Below are 10,579 nucleotides of genomic sequence, written 5' to 3' on the forward strand. Positions count from 1 at the left end.
GAGGTAAGAAAACAGTTTTGATTAGAAACACAAATCATCTGAGTTGTTTAATAAATTACAGTTCCTTCATGTGTTAGCAACTGACACAGAGATCACTGACAAGAAAAGCGCAAAGTAATTCTAACAGGTAAGAAGGGTAGAAAGGCAGAGTGAAGATTATACCTGACTATCTTTTGGAATTTTTTCTTCCTTATTTTGCAGGTACATTGTTTATTTTTCAGTTCCACAAGAGTTACGTGTGAAGTAATCCTCGTGACAAACTTCTCCTTGAATTCCTTTACACTCTCCCATTCAACTTAGAGTCCCTATGAGAATTTACTGCCTTCAGCATCTCAGAGTTGGATAGGTGTGTTCCTGGAGATGTTGATTAGAATATACTATGGTCAGCAGCAATCAAAGCTTTTTAATGCTCGCTTTGTTGTAGTTACTTTTTGCTTTCTAAGGGAAAAAAAGGTGAGGAAGATTTTGTGAGACTGAAGACAATGCTAATGGAAATAATAAAAAGACTATCTACTATATTATGTATATTAATCTCACAAAATATTACTGATTATGTGGAGTTTCTGTATGAAAAACGTATATTGGGCCTTTATTTTCCCAGCAAATAATCCCTTTTATTAATCAACAACCCTACATTTGAAACCAGTACACATGGTTGTGGGCACACGCCAGTCTCAGAAAGGCACAAAGAATAACTGCAAGTGTATTAAAAATAATTCCCTTTTCCACTCTTGCCATTTGGCATTCTTTTGAATGGAGTCAAATTTGGACCTGATGAATCACTGATGAGGTATGTCCTGTTTCTGCTTCCCTTTGATGATAATTCAAATAGAAAATGTAGCATTTAAGGAATTTTTTTTGCTCCAAATGAGATGTTGGCTGTCCAGTGGAAAGATAAAAATTCTAATATATATATTTTAAAAGCCTTAAAAGATAACCTGCATTTCCTAGCTTACATTTATTTGCTGTCACACAATGTGTTCAATTTCCAAGGCTGAGAATGAGCAATTGTGAAGTACATAATTGAAGAGCAATGCAATGAATAAGCGTCAGGTCTAGAGCTAGTGAATTCACAGACTGTCCTGCCTACAGGGAGAAAACAGAAAACAAGAAAGCAAAAAATTGAATTTTGGGGTATATAGCTGTCAAATGAAGCGGATGTTACCGAATTACATACTGTTAATTTTCTTACTGTCTTCAACAGTTGCTATGACCTTTCTGCAATGTAGCACAAAAATGCCATCTTTCAAGAGAAAGCTTGCAACTCTTAAACTGATCTTTTGAAGATGTTATTATATGCAACACTGAGTGTCTGGAAAGTGCAGCCTTCTCATTTGATCCATGTGCAAAATGCAACACGGCAAAAGCAACATGACCTTTAGCAAACTACCTCCACCCTGTATTTCTGCAGCCCCTTAAGAACCTCTCTTCATAGTGAGGTGAGAGACAGAAGGGATTCTTCTTTAAGAAAAAAATTGGTTAGGCTGAGATCTGCTTTAGATTTGGTTTTAAATGCCACAAGCAAATACCTATCACATTCATAAGGAGTTCTGGTCCTCTTAATTCAGACAACCAACCCTGAGATATGAAAAGCTGTACTGTGTTTGATCATCAATTAAACACAAACAATTCAAAGAAGTTACTTGGTTTCAAAGTATTTTTTCTAGGCTCAAAAATTTTATTTGAGTTGTACACAACCAACTGTACTTCCAGTATTTAATTATGTAATAACAGCAGTAATCATAAGTATTCATTAATATTTGGCCTTCAGTTATTGTTTTGATCATATTATGAAGAATCCTCAAATGCTCAGCAATAACGACTGCTACTAATTATAGTCAGTAGATTTTTTTGACAGTGTGTCTTGAAGCCAGCAATTTCTGTGTTCCATTTGATTCCCGGAGCTCTCATCTTCATCCTCTGAAGAAAACTTCTGAAGAGCAGGAGCTCTTAAATATAGAATACTACTAAACTAGAATAGAGCAGAGCTCTGATTAGGTACCTTGTGTTCTTCCCAATTATTCTAAACAATTACTTAAACATGAAGACAAGTTGTGTGAAACATGTATTACAATAAATTTGGGGGAGATTAGAACCATAGCTTAATAAGAAATGGAAGCAAAAGGAACAGAGCATTTCTTTCCTTCATTTCTGAGCTGAAGGGCTGTATCTCAGGAATAAGCCCACAGCTGCACCTCAGGCTCTCTTCTATACCTCCCCAAGCAACAACAAATTTCACAACACCACAAATAAAAATACAATATTTCTTAAATTGTCATTCTTTGTACAACACAAAACTTTTTACCATTTCTCTTACAATACTTGTGGTTTCTTTTCACCATGTCTCCCCCTTTTTTTTTGCATGTTCATCAAGGTTATTGTGAAATTTTAATTTAATTTAATTTAATATAATACAATTTAATTTTAATTTACATTACTTTACATTCTTTTTGCAGGTGTTGTTTGTGTATAATCCAAGAATTAACCAACACCACCATCACTGCCACCCATCCCACAGAACTGGGCAATTATACATGTATACAACAAACTTGAGACCATGTTATCCAGATACAGCAGTTTTTATAAACACTTCCCATCATGGATAAAATGCTTCTTGGACAAGAAAAGCTATGAATAGTATCTGGGGGAAAATGCCCCTGCAGGCCTATGATCATGTTGGCATCATGGAGACATGGTGGGATGTCTCCTATGACTTGAGAATTGGAATGGAAGGATGCAGGCTTTTTAGGAATGACAGGCAAACTCAGGAGTGATGCATCCCAACAAAGAGGAACTCCGGCAAAAACATCAGGCCTGCATGCATGAACAAGGAGCTCCTGGACAAACTCAAACACAAACCAGAAGCCTACCGAGGGTGGAAGCACGGCCAGGTAGCCTGCAAGGAGTACAGAGAAACTGTACAGATATTAAGAGTAGAGAGACACTGGAACAGGTTGCCCAGGGAAGTTGTGGATGCCCCTCCCTGGAGGTGTTCAAGTCCAAATTGGATGGGGCTTGGAGCAACCTGGCCTAGTGGGATGTGTCCCTGCCCATGCAGGGGGGTAGGTTATGTTTAAGGTCCTGTCTAGCCTAAACCATTCTATGATTGTATAATTCTATGATTAATGACATCTAGACTGGAAAACTGAAGGTTGTGCTAAAAAGAACTCTTAGTCTGGAAGGTCATTAATGAAATTCTTTAAGCAGCAATTATTGCTCTCATCATACTAAGTCATTTAATAAGTAAAGGCAAACAGTGTTTACTAATGAAATATTCTAGTGATGCAAAATGAGAAAAGAATGGTATTGCAGAAGAGGGCTAGAAAATTAAATGAGACAAACCAGAACACCTTGCACACTAGAGTACTGGAACAGGAATAGTGTTCTAGCAAAAATCAAGGTCATAGCTGAATTATTAACAGCCAGAAATTCTCCTAGAAGCTTGCTAGCTGGTTATGACACAACTGGGGGACGTATTTGCTGCATTAGTCCAGCGTTCCAAATGTCATTAGAAGAGCAAATACATAATCTTAGGTACTTATCAAAGATATGCAGCAAATCTGATGCTATCGCTTAATGCACTTTGTTTGGCATATTGAACTCAAAAAGCATCTCATGTTAAATCAGATTCAATGAGAGAGATCCAAAGAAGAGTTGTTAGCATCATGTCTAGACTGGGCAAACTGGCAGCACTTCTTAAGCCTTTTGCAAAAAGATAGGAGGTCACCTTACTATCCTTCAAACAAGCCTGGAGTCAAGGTTAATATTTGTAGCTTGTAAAGTTTAAGAAGCAGAACGAATTCGTTCAAAGTTGGGGCTGCAGCAAACTGGCTACCCAGCTTCTGCTTGGCTTAGATCTCAGGGCAGGACAGGCTCATCTCTGATTCTGAGCTGAACTTGCTCATGTATTGTTGGTCCTCAGACTTCCCAGATAAGCTTCACTCCTCATGACATGAATATACAAGATTTTAAGATAGATTAATGAAAAAAGACAAGCACTCTCGTTAACAGGTGACTGTTCTTTTGTGCATGTGAATATGGATATTCACAGAGAGAAGAGCCATATGTATAATTTATTTCTGTGTTTCTGTGATGGATCACATTTTGATGTGTGGAGTTTCTTTAGATCAGAAAAAGAAAATGTGTTTGCGAAGCTTATGCAGGCAGAATTATTTCTGTGTTCCTTTTTAGTTCAAACTCTGTTCCCTTACCCCAAATCTATTTACCTTTCTTGCTTTGGTTAAAGGCACAATGTTGTAGAGGTGAGAAACAGAATTTTCAAAACTGGACAGGAATAATGAGAATTATTTTTCTTTAATACCAATATTGTAAATGAATTTTCTGTGCCTACGTATTTGGGCTTTTGTGTACATGACCTGCATCTATGTTAAGAACAGCTTTATGTGTGGGTGAGAGGGTACATCTCCCCAATGCACATCTCAGGTATGGAGAACACAAGCTATTTCTATCACTCTTTCTAACATTTTCCTAGTTGTGTTTTCTCTGGGCGTATTTACTGCTCTTGGCCAATTCTGTTTATGCTGGAAAAAATGGGTTTCTTAATTGAAGCATCTACAGAAAAAAACAAAACCCACAGCATTCTGAATTGAGTGGGTAGAAATTAATCTCTAATCAAGGTAAGTCTGGCAATGTGCTTCCAGTAAAAGCAAAATCCTACTGTACCCTGTGATTATATCCATCAACAACACCTTGATATTCGTCCATAGCACCACCCCTCCAAACTTCAAAAAGATAATCCCAGAAGGCAAGGGGAAATGCCTGGCTATACATACCTTCTTGATGAACAAAGAGGTATGCAGCCCTGCTGCTTTCAACTGTTCACAGCAAGGAACATAAGTGTGCAGGGCCTCACAGGTTTATATATGATACAGGCAGACCAAAGCAACCCAAGTGCAATTTGTAGTGTCAGGGCAACAGAGTGGAAGGACAGGAAAGCTGTTGTCAAATGTGAGCTGTTTGCTGCTTGCCTCTGTGGTGCTGATTTACCAAAAGCCAAAACACCAGGCACAGATGTAAGTATAATTTACAACAGCAGGAGGTAGCTGTATTTGTATTCTGCTCGTGCCTTTGGCACACACTAGAAGTACAATGTAGTACTCCTAGTGCCAGAGAAAGTGTCTGGCTGGGGTGGCAAAGTCCTTGCTGTCACCCTTTGACCAGACCATGAAGCTGTGCATCCCTCCATAGACCTTAAAATGAGGGTTACAGCAGCAGGCAGCTTGGCAGCTACCTAGTGCTCCTCAGTCGTTACAAAAATGCATTGCCTGTTGTCTCTTAATGAGTTTCTTAAGAGAGAGGGCAATCAGCACAATTTTCTCAATCTTTTGGGACACTTCTTAAGGAAGCATAAAAGTGGTTTTCATTCTTGTGAGCGGTGTTATGAGACACAGGCATCATTTTTCACCTCATACCTGTGAAGAGGACTGAGGGACAACCACAAACGGAAGTGTTTGTTTCCTTTTTGCTCTGAACAGGACACAAGAAGTCACCTGATGCTAGTCAAGGTAGGCATGGGCATGGCTCCATCAGCAGTGGTTGTCATGGCTACCTCTCATGGTGAAACCCTCTGCCCAACAGTCTGGGTAGCCAGTGCCAGGAAAGACAGCAGGGAAAGGAGACTGCACCATCAGTCCGGGGTGATGTGACACCTGTGCCAGGGTTTGGAAGTGGAGGCATCTGACTGGAAGGAAGGATCACAACACTTTTGCTTGTGTGCTTGTGAAGTATTGAAGGGCACTGGAAGAAAGATGGTGCCTCCAATGACTGAATTCTGCCCATTCTGAGGAAGCTTGTAACTTTGAATCATAGAATCACAGAATCATAGAATAATTTTGATTGGAAAAGACCTCTAAGATCATCAAGTCCAACAGTTAACTCATCACTGCCAAGTCCAGCACTAAATCATGTCCCTAAGCACCTCATCTATACTTCTTTTAATTGCCTCCATGGATGGTGACTCCACCACTTCCTTGGGCAGCCTGACAACCCTACCAGTAAAGAACTTTTTCTTAATATCCAATCTAAACCTCCCCTGGCACAAATGGAGGCCATTTCCTCTTGCCCTATCAATACTTAGGAAAAGAAACTGACCCCACATCTCTACAACCTCCTTTCAGGTCTACAGTGGTAAGGTTTCACCTCAGCCTCCTTTTCACCAGATTAAACAACCCCAGTTTCCCTCAGCTGCTCCTCATATGGCTTGTTCTCCACACCCTTCAGCAGCTTCATTGCCCTTCTCTGGACACGCTCCATCACCTTAATGTCTTTCTTGTTGTGAGGGGCCCCAGACTGAACACAGGATTTGAGGTGTGGCCTCACCAGTGCCAAGTACTTCTCCATGGGTTGCAGAGTCTGTCTGAGAGCGACGGCATAGGCTGAAGTGTCCTGCCAAGCCAGAAGGTGCAAGCACCATTAGCAAGTGGTCTGATTGTGAATCTCACTTCCTATTTTTCCGTACCCCAATTTTCCCTTCTGGACTTTTTCTCTTGCCTACATGACAGAGGCATTTGAGATCAGTTGCTGCAGCCTCAACACCCTCTAGTTATGTGGCATGCACACATTTCAGCCGCTTGCCTTTTCTAATGCAATGCCTCAGAGCAAAAATTATTTCTGTATCTCGACATAAGTAAGCATATATCTTATTTGGTGCCCTTTGGATTTTGACTTCTGGCTGGTCTTAGTTGTACAATCTTGAATGTCATAGAGCTATTAAAAGGAGCCTACAGCAATAAACAATTCCGTGTGTTTGCTCTTTAGTGTGAAAGTACACTTTCTGAACTGTGGGAACCTCCTGTATGTGAGGTTTTGTATCTGCTTGAACTTTTTATCTGCGCTACCTTTTGTGTTTACAGGTGTGGAAGGTTACACAGTGGTGAATCACTGGGTCTTCTGAAAGGAGAATTTTACCTCCTCTGCATTATGACTGGTTTTTAAACATATTTCTAAGGACATAATAACCAGTTACTTTTTTTTTTCCAAGGAAACATTTATGTGATGAGGGAATGACTATCAACAGAAGATTCCTGGAAAAAGAATGGAAAAAATAACATCACAATAAAGTATTAGGTCTACAGCTCCTGTGCATTTGTGGGTTAAGGCATGGGTATTATTGTGAGCCACTGTCAGAACACTTTGTTGTATGTTTTTCTGCGCCAGTTGGAACCACAACCTTGTGAAAGAGCTGTATTTGTTTTCTTTTTAGTAGCTTCTCTTTTCTAGTTCATGCTTGCCATCTTCTCAGACTCCTTGTTTGTCTGAGGTGGGCTGATCACATTCAGATCCCTTGGTGACTAATCTGATTGAAATAATCCCATTTGTTAGATATTCTTCTATCAGGACTATGCTAAATTTTTAAATCTTATTTTCCACAGAAGAAAAATACATGTTTATGTATTATGACGGGTAATTCCGATACTTACGGAGTAAACCACATTGATTATCTGCATGCGGTGTTTTATATATATCTGTACGCACATATGTATATGTATATACATTGTTCAGTGGTATGCAGTGAAGTAGAAAATCTTTCTTGATACAGAAGTTTTGGTTATCCTGCCTTCTGCAGTCAGCAGTTGGTGCAGATACAGAGCTGGCAAGTTAATATTGTCTGAGAACAAATGACCAATTGGGTGAAGCAGCCTTGACCTGAAGTTTTGGGAAATGCAGTGATTGTTCACAGACAGGGAAATGGAGGGGGGCATTTTGGCCATCCAGAACAGCTGCACTGGGAGACATAGCAGAGGAGTAACTTCCAGGTGCAAGTCTTCCTCGTCACTTTGTCTCTGACCATTGACCCAGGGCAGGATATGGTGTTTCTGGTCCTTCTGGCTACACAGCTGGGCAGATGAGTCACTTGCTCCCAGTCCACTCATTGCAGACTTGGACTCAGTCAGTGAGTGACAAACATGATGGAGCTGCTGTGGTATGGAGGTGACAATCTGGATGCCCATGTCTCCAGCAACTTGCAGTGGCTGTGTCTCCTGCCAGCGCCGTGTTAACCTCCCACAGGGAGGTCCCAGGCCTTCAGCCTATGCTTTGCATGGGGCTTTCCCTCCAACTGGGAAAAAAGCCACACTCTGGTAACCAAGGGCAATCAAAACAGGTTGCAGAGAAGTGTGATGGATCCCTTGCTGACTAGCAGACAAGCTGCCAACCTGCAGGGTGGGCCAGTGCTGGGCTCTCCCCCAGGCCTGGAGATGTCGTTTGATCTCCTGTTTCATGGCTTCTGCTTAAGCATCCAGGCGGACTACACAGATTCAAGCCTCCTGTACATGAAAAGAGGTTACTAATTTATTTCTAGGACACTGCGGGGTAGAATCATAGGCCAGACATGGTAGGCAGTCTATTAACATTTTTTGAGTTAGCTAGGAGCTTAAGTCAGGGCAGTTGACCCAAGCTAAATAACAGGTGTATCCCACAGCATAAATGTCACAATCATTGTAAATGGGGAGGGTTGCTGAGGAAAGGGAGCTGCTTTTCTTGGGGCTCCTCCTGCTTTTTCTGCTCCTGAGGACTGAGCTGAGTATAACCCTGTATACCTTGTGGTGACATTAATATTAATTTCACTATATCATCGAATCTGTTTCAATTTCAACCCGCAAGTCTTCTCTCCTTTTCCAGTTTCCCCCTTCTCTGCTGGGGAGGGGTTATTGGATCATAAAACTATAGTTTAGCATAGGCTAAGCATAGGCAGGCACCTATAACCAAAAACATCCCTTATTGTCAGGCTCCATGAGGAGGCAGTGACTCCGAATACAATTCATCTCTCCCAATTTCATCTAACAATGAGAATCTGAGTCTTCCATACAGTTCACAGCGAGAGGTGAGTATTGCACAGGCACCATCTATCCTAGAGATAAATGCATGGCAGTGATAGGCAATATAAATACATTATTGCAAAAAAATTAAAGATCCTTCAGGAAGATAAAATAATTCCATCCAGCATCAACTGGAACCAGAAAGGAAGTAACATGGACCAGAGGAGTCCCGGCACAGGACACAGGGATGTTGCCTCCGGGTTCACTGCCATTTTGGGCATGTAGACTAATGAGATGCATGAGCTCAGGAGACAGGGTCAGGGCTCCTACTTATATTTTTATGCACTTCAGTGCTTCTTTGGCATGACTGAGACTGCAAAGGGAAGTGCTGAGATCCCAAGAGAAAAATCTCCCTTTCTATCATCCCCCTAGGCAGATGTGCCAACTTTATTCTGCTCCCTCTGGGAAATTTCTTATTGACCCCATCACTAAGTTTGGCCAAATAAATAAAAACAGACTGGTTCTTAGTTTGAGGTATGTGGACAGCTCAGATAACTATCCAGTTTTCTCGCTTCTACTTTTACCTGCATTTCAGTAGTTGGCAGCCCTCGATCCACTAATATTTCAGCACAAAATCTGTCAGAGAAGGGTATGTCTAGCAAACTCTTGGCAAGGATGACTGTGGCCAAAATCTCGTCCTTGTTCCCAGATCCTTGTGGCAGAGGAACTGTGTGCATGAAATTTTTTTATTCATACATACATGTGTACCTATATAAGCACACAAAATCCTTAAGGTTCAAGCACACATTAACCTCTGCTCAGCACCAGTCTGAAGGAATTTAGAATAGACAAAGTCCACATGCTAAGATTCTTTCCACAGTCCATTACTCCAGAAGCTAACAAAGCCTTTAAAAATGAAAACACTAATCCAGGTGAGTAAATGCCTATTATAAATAAAACAATGCAGCAACAAACAGAATATTTAGGTTGTTAACAAATGTGTTTTCTGGCTATCTAGCAGAAATCCTTTCCAGAAGACAGCAGATATTTTTAAGCGCCGGTAGAAGAAAAGGAAAAAAAAAAAAAAAAAAAAAAAAGAGGAGTCTTTTCTGTTATCTAGATTATAGTTGTGGTGACATGAGTGTAGAAAACATCAAAACCCTGGAGTAGCTTTCAAACATTTTATTAATGGATAGTTTCATTTCCTAAAAGTAATTGATTTCTGATTTTTTTAGCATCTGCTGAACTTTTTTAGTACAGCTGAATCACAGTATCACAGAAAAACAGAATGTTAGGGGTTGGAAGGGACCTCCGAAGATCATCAAGTCCAACCCTCCTGCCAGAGCAGGACCAAAACTAGGGCAGATCACTCAGAAAGGCATCCAGACAGGTCTTGAAAGTCTCCAGAGAAGGAGACTCCACAACCTCTGTGGGGAGCCTGTTCCAGTGCTCCTTAACCCTCACAGTAAAGAAGTTCTTCCTCATGTTGAGGTGGAACTTCCTGTGCTTGAGTTTCAATCTATTTCCCCTCAACCTACAACAGGGCACAAGTGATTCTGGATGCCCAGCTCTCATGTATTTATAGACATTAATTAGATCTCCTCTCAGTCTTCTCCTCCCTAGACTGAAAAGACCCAGGTCTCTCAGCCTTTCCTAGTAAGGCAGGTGCTCCAGTCCCTTAATCACCCTCATAGCCCTCCGTTGGACTCTCTCAAGTAGATCCCTGTCCCTCTTGAACTGGAGAACCCAGAACTGGACACAATGTAGTAGCTGGCTGAAATTCTCTCTCATTTCCATGAGTA

This window comes from Apus apus, chromosome 1 (genome assembly GCF_020740795.1).
Source record: "Apus apus isolate bApuApu2 chromosome 1, bApuApu2.pri.cur, whole genome shotgun sequence".
NCBI classification, from domain to species: domain Eukaryota; kingdom Metazoa; phylum Chordata; class Aves; order Apodiformes; family Apodidae; genus Apus; species Apus apus.